Source organism: Rattus norvegicus, chromosome 3 (genome assembly GCF_021556685.1).
Source record: "Rattus norvegicus strain SHRSP/BbbUtx chromosome 3, alternate assembly SHRSP_T2T, whole genome shotgun sequence".
NCBI classification, from domain to species: domain Eukaryota; kingdom Metazoa; phylum Chordata; class Mammalia; order Rodentia; family Muridae; genus Rattus; species Rattus norvegicus.
The window spans coordinates 129,829,405-129,841,586 of NC_141536.1; the positions used below are offsets into that span (position 1 = coordinate 129,829,405).

The 12,182-nt window shown below is 41.8% G+C and overlaps 1 protein-coding gene across 19 annotated transcripts in view; it reads right to left on the reverse strand.

Annotated features, from left to right (window-relative positions):
* Kif16b (kinesin family member 16B) overlaps positions 1 to 12,182 on the reverse strand; it is a 291,124-nt gene that overhangs the window by 145,515 nt on the left and 133,427 nt on the right.

Genomic DNA, 12,182 nt, shown 5'->3' on the forward strand with positions numbered 1-12,182 from the left:
GTTAGTAGCTCTGTTTTGGAAGGTGTGAGGAATACAGCCTTGCTAGAGGAAGTATGTCATTGAGACCAGACTCCTATTCCTTCTAATTTGCTCTTTTCTTCCTATTTGCCATGTAAGGGGTGAGCTCTCCTGTCATCATGGAGGCCCTATGCTGTCACATCTCCTCATCATGATAGACTCTTACGCCTCTGAATTATAAGTAAAAATAAACCCTTCATTCTACAAGCTGTCTTAGTCATGGTGCTTTATCCAGCAACAGAAAAGTAACTACAAAAGCACAACACCCTTAGCTTAGCTGAACCCTCCATATGTCCCCCAAGAGAGATATGTCTATGCCAAATCTTTCTGTACTTCCAAATTCCTCCCTGCCACTCTCTTGAAACCACCTCCTGGAGGCTGTCAATCTTGGACTCTACTCACACTCACTCCCTGAATGATGACTCTCACCCTGACTCTTGACTTACCAGCCATTCACATCCTGAGAACTCTTCAATTAAAATTGATAGGACATACCTCTTCCTTAAATTCCATACTTGTATACTTACACCTGCCTAGCTCAGTATCTTTAGAGAAATAACAGATTGTTAGCTCAAACTTAACACATTATTAAGAGTCCTCAAACCTGTAGACTATCCACCCCAGCAAACGCCAATCTTCCTTATAACTCATTAGTCAGATGAAAACCCTTGACCATACGTCACTTCTTTCTTTCTCTAAATTTCATACCTATAGTGTTGAGTCTACCATCCAAATGTACCCTAGGTCACTACTCAAAACTATTTTGGCCAACCCTAAGCCATCATTACCTTTCATCTGGATCACTACAACGGCCCAAGTCATCACTTGAATTCATAGCCAGAGAGATGTCAGAACAGGTAATTCTGCTCAGAGATGCTAAATGCTCTCTACTGTTGCTGAAACACTAAAGCCTTTATAATGCTTTACAAGTACAGCTCGGCCTCATCTGTTCCTATCCTACACTAATCTCTTGCCACTGCCTCCTGTAGTTCCCAAACTTGCCGGCCAGCTCAACTGTAGGACTTCATCGCTGATGGCACTTCTACTTTAGCGGCTACAGCATTATCTGCCATTGCTCTTCTATTTCTTTCCTAGAAACAGTGTTTGTGCACCTTACTGCTACCGACACTTATAACTCATCCTTACCTACTGGTGGACATGAGACATTGTCCCTGGCCGCTATTCTCAAATGTGGGTAATAGCTTAGATCTGTGTAAGGTAGTAGCAGCCAAAAATGCCCCCAGCCTTCCATGTGTCCCCTGGATACACAACAGCCTTGGTATATAACATGCCCATCACTTCTTCATGTCTCCATTCAAAGTCCCTCACTCCAGCCCACTACTAAACAGCAAGGCCCAGCCTTCCGCATGCCCACTTGCTTCCCTCTTAAGCAGCTCTGAACCTCACATTTTCCAAGGGACTGAGGGGGTAGACATAATAAGTTAGGGCAGTGTGTCATATATAGGGTCAGAACAATCCCGCAGAAACCAACAGATTCTTATCTTTACTCCATATTTGCACAACTGGTCCAAAACTAAATCGAAAGCTCTGGAGAATTTCAAGGTGGGAAACTGACAGATTCCAAAAGATTTAGGGTAAACATTTCAAATGAAATTGAGCTGAACTAAGTTTGAATGAAATCCTCTGGAAGTGTGAGGCAATGTTGTAGACATGATGGTACCGGGTGGCAAACCTTAGCTACTGTGCATGTTTTCCCATCAGAAATGACTCCTGCGGAATATCTCTCCAACTTTCACTTGCCATCAGGACACATTTCTCTATCTCACAGCTGACACCTAAGCATGCTACGTTTTCTTTCAGGGAAGAATCTATGTACTACGGTGCCATTTAATCCAGCAAACAACAGACTACCTAGCATTTCTAAGCAGAAGATTCTAACCTCTTAAGCAGTGTCAAAGCAAAACTCAAATACTGAACTCAAAGTGGTCCTTGGTAAGTTCAGGGACGGAGTATGAAGAGTGGGGAGTCCCTAGGAACTTCCTTCTGTGGACATTTAGATTTCAAATGCACACTTGGAGACCTGAAGTCACACAGAGGGTAATAGAATGAAGGGACCCAGAAACATGGATATTTAAATTAAAAAAGGACACATAAAAATCACCATTTGGAAGAAAGTAATTTAACTTAACAACCATTAAATAGATATGCAGAGAAACAGTCACCATGTAAGTTAAGATTCTAGAAAGAGAAATGAAGCATACCATTGCTCCTCAATTATTCCTCCTATCAGCCAAGCTCTCGTTCCATGGCTGGGAATCTCAGGCTTGAGGTCGGGAGATTCAGTAACCTTGATTTATGATGCCAAGGCTCTTGCAAACCATGGCTGAAATAAGCACAGAACAAGCCCTATTTCTACCTCTCAGGTTGGTAGGATCCATGCCTTTCCTTCTGATGATGGAATTTCAACAGAAAAGAGACACATGATATATCTTTTTTAAGATATATATTTTGGAGGAGAATTTAACCACTAAGTTCCATCTATAAAAGAATGCCCCACTGCAAAGTCTGGTCTCTGAACCAGGTGATAGTGCTGTACAAAGGAATAAAGCTCCAAGGGGACAAGCTGGCTCTGCCATAGACAGGAAAGGGAAGAGGCAAGTGACCTAAGTCCAGAGACATATTATGTTAGCTCTTTACAAAAGCCATGGATATGAATCATATGGGAGGTGGGGAGAAAAGAAAAGAAAGGAGAAGAAAAGAGAAAAGGAGACTCTGAAAAAAATCATAACAGCTATGACTTAAACCAGAAAAATCATTTTGGATTACATCCAAGTTCACTGTAATGTTCTTTACAAAAAATAATGAAATTGCTTTTTTTCTTCTTTATAGTAAGTTTCATAGACTTTGGAAGCCATTGGAAATTCACAACTTTGGAACTGTTAAGTCAAAAGCATTACTTGTATTACTTGTTCCCACTCATCACGCACACACACACACACACACACACACACACACACACACACACACACACACATGACATGGACAAAACCTGCACCCAGGAAAGATTTCCAGGACTAAGAGTGGGGCAGATGAATTTTTGATTAATGCTGCCCTAAAGCGCCATGACATTCAGGCTGCATTCAACTACATGATATTATAAAAGTGTCACCTCATAAAACTGAAAATGAGGGTTTAAATCATTGCTCAAGTGAAAAAGTAATTTCAGACAAAAATATCTATCACATATAAAATATTTATTGAGTGGCATCTACTGTTATACATAATTTATGAAACACCTCTTGGATAAGACAGAATGCTTAACATAGTGGGGCTGGCTCCCTCCCATAACTCCTGGCACAATGGGCCTCAAAGAAAGAAGAAAAATATGGAGAGTTTCAGATAGCATATGGGGAAAAAGCTTTCAGTCCGCTGAGTGGAGCTGCCTGAAAAGGGAACCTCAGAATAATCAGATGTGCCGAAACAGCATCAGGCCATTGTAAAGAATGTGCTTCTCACATTTACAAAAAACTAAAATATCAGCTCAACATGTGGTGCCTCAACTTCCTCACATCTATCTAGGTAAAATATGTAGAATGTAAACCACCACATGTTCAGTGTTGAACATGAGGCGGATGCACCTTAGCCAAATTCTGCAGACTTCAGGAGTAAGGCAGAAGGTTCTAATCAGGGTTTCCTAAATTCTGAGAGAACTCCACCAGGACACAGTACACTGTAGGGAAGTGAAGAGTGCTCAGTTTCTTAAATCATGTCTTTATCCTTTGTTTCTCACATTGAGTCCTGTAAAATCCAACCCAAATAACTGAGTAAGGTCAGACTAATAGGAGGTTACCCTGCACTAGGGGTCTAAAGCAATGACAGAGGAGACACTTAGTCCGAGCTCCTGGCTCACATGGAGTCTGCTAAGGGCAGGCAGCCATGCCAGGGTCATCTCCAGTCCCCAGGGGTGCCCGTTACTTGGTATGGAATGATTTTCAAGTGGTTGTTTTTCTCCAAAACAACGAAAAATAGACGCCAGGATTTTGGGTCTTACATATTTTACCAACTAGTGACATTGTATAACTCTGATTCACAGAAAGTACAGCTATCTTCTGCAACCTAGAGCACAAACATGGGCAGACAGAAACATGAGGGGACCTGCCTAATATGGGTGGGAAGGGAAAAAAAAATCAAGCAGACGGTAAGACTTCTATAAAAATAAAGCCTGTAGCAGAGGTTATCCGTCAATTTGAAAAGCTGCACATGATTTACTCTAACAGATGGAGAAGAAATTGAAGTATTTGTTGTCTTTCGATAAAATGCATCTTTATTCTAAGAAATATTTGATAAAATATCCTAAGTTGAGAAAAGACATTATGGGACCAGTTGGGTTGGTTCATCTTTACTGTTAAGTTGAGTAGATTTAGACCTACCATGGAAATGCATCAAAAGTTTAACTGCAGGGGATGACCCATTCTTGAATGTGGAAGCCATCACCACATGGACTGGAATCTTGGACAAATACAAAGAAATCAAGCTGAGCCCCAGAATCCATTACTCTCTGCTTCCCGACTATGGGTGCGATGTGATTGGCTGTCTAACACTCCTGTCACTGTGACTTTTCCTCCATGACTTCCTGCCATGTAGCCCACACCCCAACTGTGAGACAAAATAAACCCTCCTATTCTTAACTTTCCCTGGTAAGTATTTTGCCACAGCAAGTAGATAAGTGGCTAATGACCCTGGTCTACTATGTACATATATTTTTCATCCATGTTTTTAAAAAAAGATCAGCTTCTGTTTGGAATTGTGTTTCTCCTTCCTGAGAGCTGAATGCCAGCAGCAGTGCCACTTTGTGGCAGCAAGGTGGATTGCACTTCCTTTCCCTTGAGACACTAAAGACAGGACAATACTGTTTCCAGGAACTGAATCTCTACTGACCCTATTGAGACAGGTTGACTTTTAGTCCATGGCAGACGTTGACTTTCCAAAGATCCTTGAAATTCAATAGTGTGATTAGGACAGACCTGAGTTGAAGAGTCTCTCTATTTTCCTGGAACACGATGCATTATTCCCATCTGCGCACTCAGTTTTTCCATTTTCTGAAAATTGCCCTGTCTTACTTTCCATCCTTTGTGGCATCTACTAACTGTCTACTCGGGGAGCAGCAATCAGCCCAACATTGTACTGTCTCAGCCCCCCTCTTCTAGCTTCCAGCCATGTTAATATCCAGATCATTTCATCTGTGTTCACTCACATTATCCAGCATTTACTCTAGTAACTTGATTTTCAATGCATCTATTATTTTCCTTGAGGTTTCTAATTTTATTTATTAGTTCTACAATGATGTCGTTGTCTTAGAACTCAACATCATTCTTCAGTCTATAATCTTTTTCCTCTCCCCTGCCTTTGATTATCATCTTGCTTTGTTTGTTGAGTTCCTGTTCTCATTAGCCTGTTCCATGGAATGAAATAACCATAAGGCTCCCCCCTTCTTGCCTTGACACATGTTTTCATCTAGATAAGGATTGTTTTCTCTTTAGCAGACTTTATGATTCATAGTCATTCTTTCTCCCCACTGCTTTTTACATAGCTGTCCTATTTCTTTCTTCTCTAGAGAATCCCCTATTGTCACCACAAGACTCCTATTGTGTCATATCTATGACCCCTCTGGTCAGAAGACTGAGTGGTCTGTACTGTTAACAACCATTTTTCTCTAACTAGAGGCATCAAGAAAAGAGAGAAGAGCTTGCAGAGGAACCTCGGACACTCTGGGTTCTACCCTCTCTTACGTGAATTGTCCTCTATGGAGCTCCTTCCTTCTGCTTGGGAGAACCAATTCCATGGGCTGAGGGAAGGTCAGTCCAGCTTCCTGACCTTTCACCAGAACTTTTAGTATCAGCTGTTTACACTTCATCCCAGTCGCCACCATCAGTACTGCTATTGTGCTTCAACAACAGAAAAGAGCTGCCTCGTTACTCTCAAGACTGGAGATTGTGTGGTGATGGTGTGTTGGTGGTGTGTGTGTTCTACGTGTGGTGGGTCTGTGTGTTTGTGTGTGTATGTTTAAGTTCCTTCTAATATGTACCTGGTATCTCAGTAAGATACTTCTTATTAAAAATATAAGTTGCCATTTTGACTAGCAAGTTTCGCTAATAATTTATATATTTTATAATCTACAAATGTTAAATAGCCACTGTCACAACAGAAAATGACCTAAGATCCAGGAAGTAAGTCCAACGTGACTAGTACCCAGAATCCATCATTTCTTGAGTACTTTTTCCCACTAACAGAAATGAAATGGTTGTAAAAATTATCAAGAAGTAATCAAATTGTCAGCTGCCTCAGCTACATGTGGTGCATACAAAACCTGTAGGAGCCATGAGGAAAGCGGGGAAGAAATGCCCTGGCCACATGCTTTAGGGGCCATACTTCAGTTTTCATCTTTCCAAAGAGAACACAATGAATAAGAACATTTGTTGGCATGTGTCATGTATGTGCCAAGCTGCCTGCACCGCATGTGAAGGATCCAAGGAAAACAACATTTGCATAATAATCGGATGAAGGAGGGAGGGGAATTTAAGACTAGAAATGTAGTAAGATTAGCCTCTGTCATCAGAATAAGGCTGCAGGGAGGAGGATCAAGTAGGAAGGCAGAGTAAGAAGTTCCCACTTTAGCAAAAGAGAAAAAGTACTAAGAGTCAACCTACAGATCCTTTCATCTCTGTCTCAAATCACAGAACAGACCATCATATCTGCTTTGCCTGTGTGACACGGCTGTACCACCTACAGCCTTCAGTCTCCACAAGCCCTCTCTTGGTCTTAGTCACCTCTGAAAGGGCCATGACTAAACATGAAAGGTGGCTCCTCCTCCTCCTCTCCCTCTTCCTCCTCTTCCTCCTCTTCCCCCTCCTCCTCTCCCTCCTCCTCCTCTTCCTCCTCTTCCCCCTCCTCCTCCTCCTCTCCCTCCTCTTCCTCCTCTCCCTCCTCTTCTTCTTCCTCCTCCTCTCCTTCCTCCTCCTCCCCCTCTTCCTCCTCCTCTCCCTCCTCCTCCTCCCCCTCCTTCTCCTCCTCTCCCTCCTCCTCCTCTTCTTCCTCCTCTGCCTCTTCTTCCTCTCCCTCCTCCTCCTCTTCCTCCTCCTCCCCCTCCTCCTCCTCTCCCTCCTCCCCCTTCTCCTCCTCCTCTCTCTCCTCCTTCTCCTCCCCCTCTTCCTCCTCCTCTCCCTTCTCCTCCTCTTCCTCCCATTCCCCTTCCTCTCCCGCTCCTCTTCCTCCTTCCTTTCCTCTTTTCCTTCTCTTACTACCATGCAGTAAATTCACATACAGAAGTTAGAACCATCTTCTCAAGGTCTGAAAAAGCGAGATGAAAACCCCACAACAGCCTCCCTTCCAGTCATTGAAAGTGAAACGATGCCCTCATCTTACTCAATCTGTTCAACATACAACTCTCTGGCCTATTCTTCTCCACTCTCAATATGGTTCCTAACATCCTACCATAGTGGCTACCACCTCGGGATGGGGCCAATGAACGTCAAACTGTTGAGCAGTCTACAGGGGCCAAGACTGTCCTTTTATAGCATTGCATTTGTGTCCACTGACATGCAAGCGTATGCATGGACCTCAACACTTCAGTGAAAATGGCTAGAATAAGTCAGAAGCAGGGAGTGAATCTAGCTAAAATTCTAATACACAATAAAAAATGACTTTACGTGTCTGTACCATCAACTCAAACCTGGGACAAGATTATCACCTATGATATCAGAGAAATCGAAGGGGAAATGCGAAAGCACTATTTTCTCATGACTTTGAAACAATCCCTTTAGTACTCTGTTCAGGGGAGCATCTGAACACATGGACTCAGCTGGTGCAGCTCTCGTCTGTTCTGTGGAACTAAGAAATCTAACTGCAGTCCAGGCAGGGCTGGCTGTGGCCTCTCTACAGTAAATATTGTTACTAGTGTCCTTTACTGAACAGAAGCTCTCAGGGGAGTTCCATTTCCATTATACTCCCCACTGCAGGGACATCATTTAAGCACAAGACCTAAGTGTTGGCATACAGCTAGAGAAGATACCGTATAGGTTCTTTTGATGAAACAGTCCTCTTTGCTGAGCAAATCATCCAGATGCTGATATTTAAATTATGCAAAATACATAATACCAATTAAAGAAATTATGTGTGAAAATATGCAAGAGCAAATTTCCTCACATTAATATTTAACTAGACTTTTTAAGTGGAGCAGGATCTTATGATCACAAGTACTTTAGTATATTTGACCTAAATGGGAGCCTAAAATATCCAGGAGGATACACAGACAGCTCTACAAGGGTATTTTCTATAAAGCACAGACTTTCACATATGGCGGGGCAGCTAAACGCAAGGATTATTTTAAGTGGAATGCTGTATTCTAGAAAGCCTCAATCTGACAAGGGCCTTAAACTCTTGTCTTCTAAAGCTGTTCTGCTCTTGTTTCTCAGCCATGGTATATGCCAGGCTTATCTCTGCCTCCCAGCCTTTATTCAAAGGATCATGTCCTCTGGTTCCCCCAGGAATCCTTCCAGCTTCTCACAGGCTCCTTCTAAAAGGTTTGCCCATGCCTATACTGGTACATAAGATCATCTCTAATGAATGGGCCCCTTTGCTTCTTCTCCATAGAAATAAAAATCATTTAGTTTTTAATGGAAAAGACAGAGCATAACCCCCTTTCCTCTAACAACATAATATTCAACTTGAATGCCAAAACCCAGTTAGTCCCATGAAGCAAACTGTTCAAATAGCTGAGGAGTGGAGGACTGGCGGGAACTCACATCCACACAGAAGGGAGTCTTCATTCAGGCAAAAACTAAATACAAGGAAATGAAGGCAAGCCCCGCCAGGAGAGAGAAAGCCAATGCCAAGCCTGTGCACTGACCAAACATACTGTCCTCTATGAATGGGATATGCCAATACCTTCCAGATTGTCTGTCACCCAAGTCCAATCACTCTAAGAGTTCATGTCACCTACATTACAGCTCAGCTCAACTTCAGAAGGCCCTCAGTAGCTGAGAATAAAAAAAAAAAATATCTTGGTCACGTAAATATACTCATGGTCAATTGTATTTTCCCCAAGTATTCCTGGAAGTGATACACTACACTTGGAAACATAATTAGTAAACTGTCAGTAAGATAAACTGCAGTGAATCAAAAGGGCATGCAAACTCAGATTATGCAGGAAAGGGTGTTCCAAAGCCCAAATATAATTTAGAGTGCTGGCTGCACAGACCTTGGAAGTTTATTAAAATAAGAAACATGATCCATTTTAAGAAAGAAATCATGTTTGAAAGCTTTTGAAAAGAAAGGCACATGTGACTAACATTATAGAACGTGTCAAGGGTATATGAAATGAAAGACAAGGCATAAATTGTGTTTGCTGGTCTGAGCACCAGCAAGAAAGCAGCACAGCCAACACAGTCTACCTGGACTGCATTTATTTTTGCTAATAGGAACAGTGCTAGCAAGACACTTACCTAATATCTAACACTCATAAACACAACTAGTCCTGCTTCAAAAGGAAGCCAATTTCTATGCCATCACAAAACTCAAACCTCCAGTCATGAAAAACCTATTTACAAGCTGGGTGTGGTGTACTCACAGCACTCAGGAGGCTGAGGCAGGAGGATCATAGATTTAGCTGCACAATTTATTGAAATGAGACGCTGTCTCAGACAATCATGTAAATGAAACATTTGTTTCTAAGGTTTGATAAATTGGCTATCATGTCATTGTGGGAAAGCTGATTGGTAGTATCATCTAGTTAAATGATACCTATACCATGTGATTCAGCATTTCCACCTCATAGCTGTATGGCAGAGGAGATGGCCAACTATAATCACAGATTAGATCAGGCTCAAGTGCTGAGTGTGATTCTTATGTTACCAGATGGCTGAAAGGAAACCCAAAGTATGTATATCATGACTTGTCAAATATATGAAACTGAAATCTAAACAATGTTTTACTAGAACATGTGATCCATGCTCCTTCAGGTATGTGCTGTCTCTGGCTACATTTTGTTACAGAGTTGCTCAGCTGCAACATGAGTAAATGGGGCTGCAGAGAGCAACTGCAGCTTCTCCATGGGTTTTGGTACCAAGCTTGCCAACTCCAGCAACTATATATACAAGAGTCCTCGAAAAGATGGGCTCAAAGCAAAACCCAGTCAGCCCCCGTACACTACCCAGATATACATGAGAAGATTACAATAAGTAAATTTCTGGAGTTTGTTTAATGAAATAATACATGGTTGGCCCTCCATAGCCATTTCTTCCGTATCTGTTCATTCAACTACAAAGCAAAAAGGTATCTGGGGGTTAAAAAGTTCAAAAACGCTGAATTTGCTGAAGACGAAACACTACACCCATTTCTCATTTTCTTTAAAAAAAAAAAAAGTGACACAAGTTGTGCCTTTCTAGAGACCCCTGTGTCTCCCAGCAGCTCCTTAGCTGGGAGTGCTTATCACGAGGCTTGTCTTTATACTGTGCAGTGAAGCCTTTCAGTGACCGTGCTGAACATGACGGCTTCCGTTCTAAATATACCCTACAGAAGAGCAGCCCACACTTGGGAGGCAGAGGCAGGTAGGCAGATCTTTGTAAGTTTGAGGCCAGCCTGAGCTATATGGTGAGATACTGTCACAAAAAAGAAAGAGAGAGAGAAGGAGAGTTGGGAGAGGTCTGTGTCTTCCCACAATGTCAGAATTTATTGAGTAACAATAAATTCACACAGAAGGGTTGTGTCAATGGCAGCTGTTTGGGAGATATAGAAAACAGAAGAAGAGCAGCACACATGGCGGGCATCTTTATCAAAGGACTGAGCATCCTCAGGGTTTGATGTTATGAGTCTTAGAGCCAATTGTTTGGATAAACCAAGATACACGGTACAGTAATGAGGAAGACTGGCCATAGAAATCACAAGTAGGATTCTAATAAAGCATACAGAGAAGGAAAATGTTTTTACTTTAACAAAGCTTTCAAAAACAACCAAAATAGTCTTGCCATATAGAAATCAGAATTATGGTTCCCTTCCAGATAGTAACCAGAAATAAACACTGGGTAGTCAAAGTGTTCAGATTTCATGCTAGAGTATGCGTCTCTTCATTTTTATTTTGGCTACCAGTTATATTCAGTTTATGAATGATTTAAAATAAGTACATGATTTTGCAAAGGTTTGTCCTATGTTAATAATTCAAAATGATTTTTTTTTTTTTTTAGCTACAGCAGTGGAAGCAACTGAAGAGAAACAAGGTTAGTGATCAGGAAACAGGGGCAGGATGACAGAGGACAGAGGACAGGTGACCGAATGCTCACTCAGTGTGTCAGCTGGCACATCTGCCTGGGAGCTGCACTCGCTGCTGCTTTTGCAAGCACAGACTTAAGAACAAAATGAGAAGCTGGCACAGGCCACCTGGCACTGAAGAAACAATACTACATATTGCTTCAAAACACCAATGGATATCGGCATGAAATGTAGGGTTTCTAAGATGTCAGTCTCAGGTGACTGAAACGGTTAAGAAACCCAGACACTGCCCACATTAGGAGGCACTGTTTTCTGCAGCCCACCAAAGGTTAATTTGGTCTTCTCAGAAATCCTTCACTGTTTATATCAATATGAGGAACAAACCCAGCCACAGCAAATGCTATTTAAATCAAGGGTTTGCACATTACCCACTTTCTGAAAAGCTTTCTCCCCAAATGGATGATATATATTTTCTTTGCTCTAAGGGGTAAACTTCTATAACAGCAACAAATAAATAAATAAACAAACAAACAAATAAATAAATAATAAAAAATAAAAATACTCTTTTGGCAAATGCTTCTCTCGGGATAACATCAGAAAGTGAAGCTCCACACAGTCACAGGGCAATTACCTCTGTTGATGTAAAGCTACCATCCATAACTCATCCTGCACAAGCTTGTAAAAGCTAAGAAGCCAGAGCACACCAGAAAAAAGCACTGTACTAGTTTCCAGTTGCATGTTCACAGGTCAGGAGTCTGGAAATGGGCTCTGTACACTGTGCCCAGGGTTTCAGGACCACAGCAAAGCATGACCCATACCCACAGTCTCGTTTGAGAGTCAATGTCCTATTTTAGTCGTTCAAGTTTCTGATGGCTCTAGGATTGAAGTCCTCCTTCTAAAACTGTTTTGGAAGATACCTGCAGGTGATAGTCAGTGATCCT